This window comes from Pseudophryne corroboree, unplaced genomic scaffold, assembly GCF_028390025.1.
Source record: "Pseudophryne corroboree isolate aPseCor3 unplaced genomic scaffold, aPseCor3.hap2 scaffold_645, whole genome shotgun sequence".
NCBI lineage: Eukaryota > Metazoa > Chordata > Amphibia > Anura > Myobatrachidae > Pseudophryne > Pseudophryne corroboree.
The window spans coordinates 50,202-60,890 of record NW_026970234.1 but is presented as its reverse complement, the minus strand read 5'-3'; the positions used below and the strand labels follow the sequence as shown (position 1 = coordinate 60,890).

At 39.2% G+C, this 10,689-nt stretch overlaps 1 non-coding gene across 1 annotated transcript; it reads right to left on the bottom strand.

The window, feature by feature from the left end:
* Nucleotides 1-533: 533 nt before the first annotated feature.
* Nucleotides 534-607, bottom strand: TRNAN-AUU (transfer RNA asparagine (anticodon AUU)). The gene has a single exon. It is a non-coding gene; the product is annotated as a tRNA-Asn (tRNA).
* Nucleotides 608-10,689: the final 10,082 nt, after the last annotated feature.

Below are 10,689 nucleotides of genomic sequence, written 5' to 3'. Positions count from 1 at the left end.
CACCCTTAAATAAAGATTTTCTTAATTCCTTACCTGTGTGCTAATTAGATATCACCTTGTTTTCACATTAAACAGACTTCCACATGAGAAAGCAGCAAGGAAGCAGTGGCGTTAATGTTTCCTGGTGTCAACTTGTATTATTTCAGTAGACATTGAAATGAGGATGCATCTTGCTGCCTTTCCAATGAAGCAAGTTTAATTTAGTAATAGGTGAAAAACCATCCTTACAAAGGTGTTAATCAGAGACTTGGCTTTGTGGACACTTTTCAGAGAACAAATTTGTTAGCATAAAAATAAAGCCAGAAAATGAAGAGCTGTTTAATCACTCGATTGGATTTTTCTGCCAGCATATTTTTTTTTCTCTGCAACCCACTGCTAAATTGTGCTTCCTAGCTGTTTTTTTATAAAATAACTGAATCAAATCTAACTCTGATTACATCAGAGAAGGCCATGTACCCTACACCATAAGAGGGGGTTTGAAATTTTGACTTGTCTACTTAAATATCACCAAAATCTGATCACAAGTTTAATTACATCCCTGGGTGGGATTGAACCACCAACCTTTCGGTTAATAGCCGAACACACTAACCGATTGCGCCACAGAGACACTTTGCAAAAAGTGCATACTGACAAAGGCTAATAAGCATAAATCTAGAACGTTTCCTAGAAAAACATTAAAAAATCAATAATCTGGAGAGTTTTTGTAAGATGTTTCTTCCATCAACCAACGAATAAACACATTGGTACTTTCCCATGATGAGTGAGTGCTTCAGGATCTCTTGCACTTACATGTGCAGCAGAGTACTGCAATGGAAGCATGCTGGACCCATAACCCAGAGGTAGGCAGATTGAAACTATCCTTTGCTATATGCATTTTTTTTGTTAATTTAAGTAATCAAAACTGGGATTGATATTTTTGCTCTTTTATTTTTACTTAAAGTACAATAACTTTTACCATTTTAATTTGTTTTAATAGTATATTGACAGTATAGTTTTCTTTCAAAAATCCACTTAATTTTCTTTACCCTGTTATTAAAATGGTAATTGAAAAAAAAACTACATTGTCACCAGAAGAGCAATACAAAATGTACAAGTGATATATTAAAATCATCTTTCCAGCTTGAATTTCAATGATGCATTGGGGCAACAATTTTGTGAGAAACATCTTCACCCTTAAATAAAGATTTTCGGAATTCCTTACCTGTGTGCTAATTAGATATCACCTTGTTTTCACATTAAACAGACTTCCACATGAGAAAGCAGCAAGGATGCAGTGGCGTTAATGTTTCCTGGTGTCAACCTGTATTATTTCAGTAGACATTGAAATGAGGATGCATCTTGCTGCCTTTCCAATGAAGCAAGTATAATTTAGTAATAGGTGAAAAACCATCCTTACAAAGGTGTTAATCAGAGACTTGGCTTTGTGGACACTTTTCAGAGAACAAATTTGTTAGCATAAAAATAAAGCCAGAAAATGAAGAGCTGTTTAATCACTCAATTGGATTTTTCTGCCAGCATATTTTTTTTCTCTGCAAACCACTGCTAAATTGTGCTTCCTAGCTGTTTTTATAAAATCAATGAATCAAATCTAACTCTGATTACATCAGAGAAGGCCAGGTACCCTACACCATAAGAGGCGGTTTGAAATTTTGACTTGTCTACTTAAAGATCACCAAAATCTGATAACAAGATCAATTACATCCCTGGGTGGGATTGAACCACCAACCTTTTAGTTAACAGCCGTACACACTAACTGATTGCGCCACAGAGACACTTTGCGAAAGTGCATACTGACAAAGGCTAATAAGCATTCATCTAAAACGTTTCCTAGAAAAACTTTAAAAAGTCAATAATCTGGAGAGTTTTATAAGATGTGTTGAATACTGTGACAGAGGCAACCTGCTGAAGGCCTAACAGTTATGTGTGTGCACTACGGGATAGTACGTATATTATGTATACATCCAATAAGCAAAGGGTTCTCATATTCACTAGTATAATATGAAAGCATAACAGAATCCATTTTGATTCTAGCTAGATGATATAGCAAATTCATCTTGAACTTTTTACACACCCTGAGAGAAAAACAACTTTGTTGGCTAAGTATTGTTTCCACATACGCACTTTCTAAAAGCTCATAGAGACCAGATGTAATTCCTAATATGGACACAGTTGAAGCTCACGAGTATCTTTTTAGTATTCTTGACAATTGTCCCAATATTGCATAACTCTATTGCCTAACATTGTATTCCTGGGGTATGAAATCATATGGGAGGAATATACAAAAGGGGTGTAACTGTGTATTATATAAAACTCATTGTTGATACGTGTATGTTGTTGTTAAATGATTTGACACAGGACGAGAGAATGCTACTTCTCCCCTGTATACGGGCGTGGCCCTTTGAATAAATAATAATTGATTTTTATAAATCCATTTTCAATTCATTCTTTTACCTAACAACCCAAACAGCAACAAGATGGTTAATTTAGTTAATCCAAGAGAATTCAACAGATGGGGGCTATGTCCTTGGAACTATAGATCTCGATCTCTTCATCAAATTCTCAAAGGGGTGTGCCAGCCAGCCAGCAGCTGATGATGGAAGGAACATCCCAAGTCATAACAGCACTGGTAAGTATAGAATACCATGGTATGTGCTGTATTCCAGTACATGCTGTTTCTATACCTGCCAGCTGTCTGTGTGATTGTATTTTTTATAATATGAGAATGAGAAGTGGAGAGATTGAAAAAAAACTAGTAAAATAACTCAGGGACCTGTTTGTTGTTGCTTGTTTGTAAAATGAATACCAAAATTATGTCCAAATCGGTTGAAGGACCAAGTAACTCGGAAATGATGATTGACAGATGCTGTTGCATGTAAATAAGAATACCAAAATTAATTCAAAGATTTGAGCAAAGAAACAGTGACCTGTGTTTTTCACTCTATGAATGATTGCATGAATAAGTGCTTTGGACCAAGAGCCAAATAAAGTAAAAAGCACATAGATCACCTCCACTTGTTAGTCAGCTACACGTGTATAAGAAGGGTACATTAGAAAAAAATAGAGTGAACAACCCGAGGTTATAGGGATTATATGTAACTGAGTGTAAGTATATATTGCAATACTGAGCTGCTAAGAGCTGCTGGTTGTTTTAAGCATAACCTAAGCATGTTGCTTTGTGATTGTAGTTGTGATAAGAGGATCTACTGCAGCTTCCCAGTTGACAGACGTGTCGCGTGTGTGAAAAATTGCAGGGATTGCGAATTTTTCCAGCGTATGGGAAGGGCAGGGAGGATTAACCCTAAGTGTGCATATCATGTATGGAAGAAATATTCCATAGAAGCACAAATTTTGTATAGTACTGTGACAAAGGGTACAGTATATGTTTTGCATTTAAATCATGCTGTATAATATTGGCCTGATCAACCAATACTAAGCGTATTTTGAAATCGGCAAAACTGTTGAAATCTGCAAGAAATTGAAGTTTGCAAACTGTATTTAAATTTGTGTGTTATGGTTTTGTGTGTGGGACATAATGTTCAGTTAAGTATATTCTCAGATCTGTGTCTAATGGAAACCTTCTGTCTGTGATTGGCATGGTTACAAGTTTTGAAATAATAAGGTTTGTGGTACCGAAACCGGACGGTTCGGTGAGACCCATTTTAAATTTTAAATCTTTGAACACGTATATAAAACGGTTCAAGTTCAAGATGGAATCGCTCAGGGCGGTTATCTCAAGCCTGGAGGAAGGGGATTACATGGTATCACTGGACATCAAGGATGCTTACCTGCATGTCCCCATTTACTCTCCTCACCAGGAGTACCTCAGATTTGTGGTACAGGACTGTCATTACCAATTCCAGACGCTGCCGTTTGGTCTGTCCACGGCACCGAGGGTGTTTACCAAGGTAATGGCCGAGATGATGATACTCCTGCGAAAAAAGGGAGTTATAATTATCCCGTACTTGGACGATCTCCAGATAAAGGCGAGGTCCAAGGAACAGTTGTTGATCGGAGTAGCACTAGAATTAAAATTTTAAAGCCTCCTGTTAGGCCATCATCTACACGACATAGCCCTGAATTTTCCAATGCGCAGCTCTTTGCAAAAGAGAGATATTGGCAAGGAAAAGCTGTCTTGTACCTTTGCATTTTTCTCCCAAACGAAGGACACTAGAAAGAAAATTTTAAAGCCTCCTGTTAGGCCATCATCTACACGACATAGCCCTGAATTTTCCAATGCGCAGCTCTTTGCAAAAGAGAGATATTGGCAAGGAAAAGCTGTCTTGTACCATTGCATTTTTCTCCCAAACGAAGGACACTAGAAAGAAAATTTTAAAGCCTCCTGTTACGCCATCATCTACACGACATAGCCCTGAATTTTCCAATGCGCAGCTCTTTGCAAAAGAGAGATATTGGCAAGGAAAAGCTGTCTTGTACCTTTGCATTTTTCTCCCAAACGAAGGTCACTAGAAAGAAAATTTTAAAGCCTCCTGTTAGGCCATCATCTACACGACATAGCCCTGAATTTTCCAATGCGCAGCTCTTTGCAAAAGAGAGATATTGGCAAGGAAAAGCTGTCTTGTACCTTTGCATTTTTCTCCCAAACGAAGGTCACTAGAAAGAAATTTTTAAAGCCTCCTGTTAGGCCATCATCTACACGACATAGCCCTGAATTTTCCAATACGTAGCTCTTTGCAAAAGAGAGATATTGGCAAGGAAAAGCTGTCTTGTACCTTTGCATTTTTCTCCCAAACGAAGGACACTAGAAAGAAAATTTTAAAGCCTCCTGTTAGGCCATCATCTACACGACATAGCCCTGAATTTTCCAATGCGCAGCTCTTTGCAAAAGAGAGATATTGGCAAGGAAAAGCTGTCTTGTACCTTTGCATTTTTCTCCCAAACGAAGGACACTAGAATAAAAATTTTAAAGCCTCCTGTTAGGCCATCATCTACACGACATAGCCCTGAATTTTCCAATGCGCAGCTCTTTGCAAAAGAGAGATATTGGCAAGGAAAAGCTGTCTTGTACCTTTGCATTTTTCTCCCAAACGAAGGTCACTAGAAAGAAAATTTTAAAGCCTCCTGTTAGGCCATCATCTACACGACATAGCCCTGAATTTTCCAATGCGTAGCTCTTTGCAAAAGAGAGATATTGGCAAGGAAAAGCTGTCTTGTACCTTTGCATTTTTCTCCCAAACGAAGGACACTAGAAAGAAAATTTTAAAGCCTCCTGTTAGGCCATCATCTACACGACATAGCCCTGAATTTTCCAATGCGCAGCTCTTTGCAAAAGAGAGATATTGGCAAGGAAAAGCTGTCTTGTACCTTTGCATTTTTCTCCCAAACGAAGGACACTAGAAAGAAAATTTTAAAGCCTCCTGTTAGGCCATCATCTACACGACATAGCCCTGAATTTTCCAATGCGCAGCTCTTTGCAAAAGAGAGATATTGGCAAGGAAAAGCTGTCTTGTACCATTGCATTTTTCTCCCAAACGAAGGACACTAGAAAGAAAATTTTAAAGCCTCCTGTTAGGCCATCATCTACACGACATAGCCCTGAATTTTCCAATGCGCAGCTCTTTGCAAAAGAGAGATATTGGCAAGGAAAAGCTGTCTTGTACCATTGCATTTTTCTCCCAAACGAAGGACACTAGAAAGAAAATTTTAAAGCCTCCTGTTAGGCCATCATCTACACGACATAGCCCTGAATTTTCCAATGTGCAGCTCTTTGCAAAAGAGAGATATTGGCAAGGAAAATCTGTCTTGTACCTTTGCATTTTTCTCCCAAACGAAGGTCACTAGAAAGAAAATTTTAAAGCCTCCTGTTAGGCCATCATCTACACGACATAGCCCTGAATTTTCCAATGCGCAGCTCTTTGCAAAAGAGAGATATTGGCAAGGAAAAGCTGTCTTGTACCTTTGCATTTTTCTCCCAAACGAAGGTCACTAGAAAGAAATTTTTAAAGCCTCCTGTTAGGCCATCATCTACACGACATAGCCCTGAATTTTCCAATGCGTAGCTCTTTGCAAAAGAGAGATATTGGCAAGGAAAAGCTGTCTTGTACCTTTGCATTTTTCTCCCAAACGAAGGACACTAGAAAGAAAATTTTAAAGCCTCCTGTTAGGCCATCATCTACACGACATAGCCCTGAATTTTCCAATGCGCAGCTCTTTGCAAAATAGAGATATTGGCAAGGTAAAGCTGTCTTGTACCTTTGCATTTTTTTCCCAAACGAAGGACACTAGAATTAAAATTTTAAAGCCTCCTGTTAGGCCATCATCTACACGACATAGCCCTGAATTTTCCAATGCGCAGCTCTTTGCAAAAGAGAGATATTGGCAAGGAAAAGCTGTCTTGTACCTTTGCATTTTTCTCCCAAACGAAGGACACTAGAAAGATAATTTTAAAGCCTCCTGTTAGGCCATCATCTACACGACATGGCCCTGAATTTTCCAATGCGCAGCTCTTTGCAAAAGAGAGATATTGGCAAGGAAAAGCTGTCTTGTACCTTTGCATTTTTCTCCCAAACGAAGGACACTAGAATTAAAATTTTAAAGCCTCCTATTAGTGCTTCATCTAAACGGCATAGCCCTGAATTTTCCAATGCGTAGCTCTTTGCAATAGAGAGATATTGGCAAGGAAAAGCTGTCTTGTACCTTTGCATTTTTCTCCCAAACGAAGGACACTAGAATTAAAATTTTAAAGCCTCCTGTTAGGCCATCATCTACACGACATAGCCCTGAATTTTCCAATGCGCAGCTCTTTGCAAAAGAGAGATATTGGCAAGGAAAAGCTGTCTTGTACCTTTGCATTTTTCTCCCAAACGAAGGACACTAGAAAGAAAATTTTAAAGCCTCCTGTTAGGCCATCATCTACACGACATAGCCCTGAATTTTCCAATGCGCAGCTCTTTGCAAAAGAGAGATATTGGCAAGGAAAAGCTGTCTTGTACCATTGCATTTTTCTCCCAAACGAAGGACACTAGAAAGAAAATTTTAAAGCCTCCTGTTAGGCCATCATCTGCACGACATAGCCCTGAATTTTCCAATGCGCAGCTCTTTGCAAAAGAGAGATATTGGCAAGGAAAAGCTGTCTTGTACCTTTGCATTTTTCTCCCAAACGAAGGTCACTAGAAAGAAAATTTTAAAGCCTCCTGTTAGGCCATCATCTACACGACATAGCCCTGAATTTTCCAATGCGCAGCTCTTTGCAAAAGAGAGACATTGGCAAGGAAAAGCTGTCTTGTACCTTTGCATTTTTCTCCCAAACGAAGGTCACTAGAAAGAAAATTTTAAAGCCTCCTGTTAGGCCATCATCTACACGACATAGCCCTGAATTTTCCAATGCGCAGCTCTTTGCAAAAGAGAGATATTGGCAAGGAAAAGCTGTCTTGTACCTTTGCATTTTTCTCCCAAACGAAGGACACTAGAAAGAAAATGTTAAAGCCTCCTGTTAGGCCATCATCTACACGACATAGCCCTGAATTTTCCAATGCGTAGCTCTTTGCAAAAGAGAGATATTGGCAAGGAAAAGCTGTCTTGTACCATTGCATTTTTCTCCCAAACGAAGGACACTAGAAAGAAAATGTTAAAGCCTCCTGTTAGTGCTTCATCTACACGGTATAGCCCTGAATTTTCCAATGCGCAGCTCTTTGCAAAAGAGAGATATTGGCAAGGAAAAGCTGTCTTGTACCTTTGCATTTTTCTCCCAAACGAAGGACACTAGAATGAAAATTTTAAAGCCTCCTGTTAGTGCTTCAGCTACACGGCATAGCCCTGAATTTTCTAATGCGTAGCTCTTTGCAAAAGAGAGATATTGGCAAGGAAAAGCTGTCTTGTACCTTTGCATTTTTCTCCCAAACGAAGGACACTAGAAAGAAAATTTTAAAGCCTCCTGTTAGGCCATCATCTATACGACATAGCCCTGAATTTTCCAATGCGTAGCTCTTTGCAAAAGAGAGATATTGGCAAGGAAAAGCTGTCTTGTACCTTTGCATTTTTCTCCCAAACGAAGGACACTAGAAAGAAAATTTTAAAGCCTCCTGTTAGGCCATCATCTACACGGCATAGCCCTGAATTTTCCAATGCGCAGCTCTTTGCAAAAGAGAGATATTGGCAAGGAAAAGCTGTCTTTACCTTTGCATTTTTCTCCCAAACGAAGGTCACTAGAAAGAATTTTTTAAAGCCTCCTGTTAGTGCTTCAGCTACACGGCATAGCCCTGAATTTTCTAATGCGTAGCTCTTTGCAAAAGAGAGATATTGGCAAGGAAAAGCTGTCTTGTACCTTTGCATTTTTCTCCCAAACGAAGGACACTAGAAAGAAAATTTTAAAGCCTCCTGTTAGGCCATCATCTATATGACATAGCCCTGAATTTTCCAATGCGTAGCTCTTTGCAAAAGAGAGATATTGGCAAGGAAAAGCTGTCTTGTACCTTTGCATTTTTCTCCCAAACGAAGGACACTAGAAAGAAAATTTGAAAGCCTCCTGTTAGGCCATCATCTACACGGCATAGCCCTGAATTTTCCAATGCGCAGCTCTTTGCAAAAGAGAGATATTGGCAAGGAAAAGCTGTCTTTACCTTTGCATTTTTCTCCCAAACGAAGGACACTAGAAAGATAATTTTAAAGCCTCCTGTTAGGCCATCATCTACACGACATAGCCCTGAATTTTCCAATGCGTAGCTCTTTGCAAAAGAGAGATATTGGCAAGGAAAAGCTGTCTTGTACCTTTGCATTTTTCTCCCAAACGAAGGACACTAGAATTAAAATTTTAAAGCCTCCTGTTAGTGCTTCATCTAAACGGCATAGCCCTGAATTTTCCAATGCGTAGCTCTTTGCAATAGAGAGATATTGGCAAGGAAAAGCTGTCTTGTACCTTTGCATTTTTCTCCCAAACGAAGGACACTAGAATTAAAATTTTAAAGCCTCCTGTTAGGCCATCATCTACACGACATAGCCCTGAATTTTCCAATGCGCAGCTCTTTGCAAAAGAGAGATATTGGCAAGGAAAAGCTGTCTTGTACCTTTGCATTTTTCTCCCAAACGAAGGACACTAGAAAGAAAATTTTAAAGCCTCCTGTTAGGCCATCATCTACACGACATAGCCCTGAATTTTCCAATGCGCAGCTCTTTGCAAAAGAGAGATATTGTCAAGGAAAAGCTGTCTTGTACCATTGCATTTTTCTCCCAAACGAAGGACACTAGAAAGAAAATTTTAAAGCCTCCTGTTAGGCCATCATCTACACGACATAGCCCTGAATTTTCCAATGCGCAGCTCTTTGCAAAAGAGAGATATTGGCAAGGAAAAGCTGTCTTATACCTTTGCATTTTTCTCCCAAACGAAGGTCACTAGAAAGAAAATTTTAAAGCCTCCTGTTAGGCCATCATCTACACGACATAGCCCTGAATTTTCCAATGCGCAGCTCTTTGCAAAAGAGAGATATTGGCAAGGAAAAGCTGTCTTGTACCTTTGCATTTTTCTCCCAAACGAAGGTCACTAGAAAGAAAATTTTAAAGCCTCCTGTTAGGCCATCATCTACACGACATAGCCCTGAATTTTCCAATGCGCAGCTCTTTGCAAAAGAGGGATATTGGCAAGGAAAAGCTGTCTTGTACCTTTGCATTTTTCTCCCAAACGAAGGACACTAGAAAGAAAATGTTAAAGCCTCCTGTTAGGCCATCATCTACACGACATAGCCCTGAATTTTCCAATGCGTAGCTCTTTGCAAAAGAGAGATATTGGCAAGGAAAAGCTGTCTTGTACCATTGCATTTTTCTCCCAAACGAAGGACACTAGAAAGAAAATTTTAAAGCCTCCTGTTAGTGCTTCATCTACACGGTATAGCCCTGAATTTTCCAATGCGCAGCTCTTTGCAAAAGAGAGATATTGGCAAGGAAAAGCTGTCTTGTACCTTTGCATTTTTCTCCCAAACGAAGGACACTAGAATGAAAATTTTAAAGCCTCCTGTTAGTGCTTCAGCTACACGGCATAGCCCTGAATTTTCTAATGCGTAGCTCTTTGCAAAAGAGAGATATTGGCAAGGAAAAGCTGTCTTGTACCTTTGCATTTTTCTCCCAAACGAAGGACACTAGAAAGAAAATTTTAAAGCCTCCTGTTAGGCCATCATCTATACGACATAGCCCTGAATTTTCCAATGCGTAGCTCTTTGCAAAAGAGAGATATTGGCAAGGAAAAGCTGTCTTGTACCTTTGCATTTTTCTCCCAAACGAAGGACACTAGAAAGAAAATTTTAAAGCCTACTGTTAGGCCATCATCTACTAGACATAGCCCTGAATTTTCCAATGCGTAGCTCTTTGCAAAAGAGAGATATTGGCAAGGAAAAGCTGTCTTGTACCTTGCATTTTTCTCCCAAACGAAGGACACTAGAAAGAAAATTTGAAAGCCTACTGTTAGGCCATCATCTACAAGACATAGCCCTGAATTTTCCAATGCGTAGCTCTTTGCAAAAGAGAGATATTGGCAAGGAAAAGCTGTCTTGTACCTTTGCATTTTTCTCCCAAACGAAGGACACTAGAAAGATAATTTTAAAGCCTCCTGTTAGGCCATCATCTACACGACATAGCCCTGAATTTTCCAATGCGCAGCTCTTTGCAAAAGAGAGATATTGGCAAGGAAAAGCTGTCTTGTACCTTTGCATTTTTCTCCCAAACGTAGGACACTAGAAAGAAAAT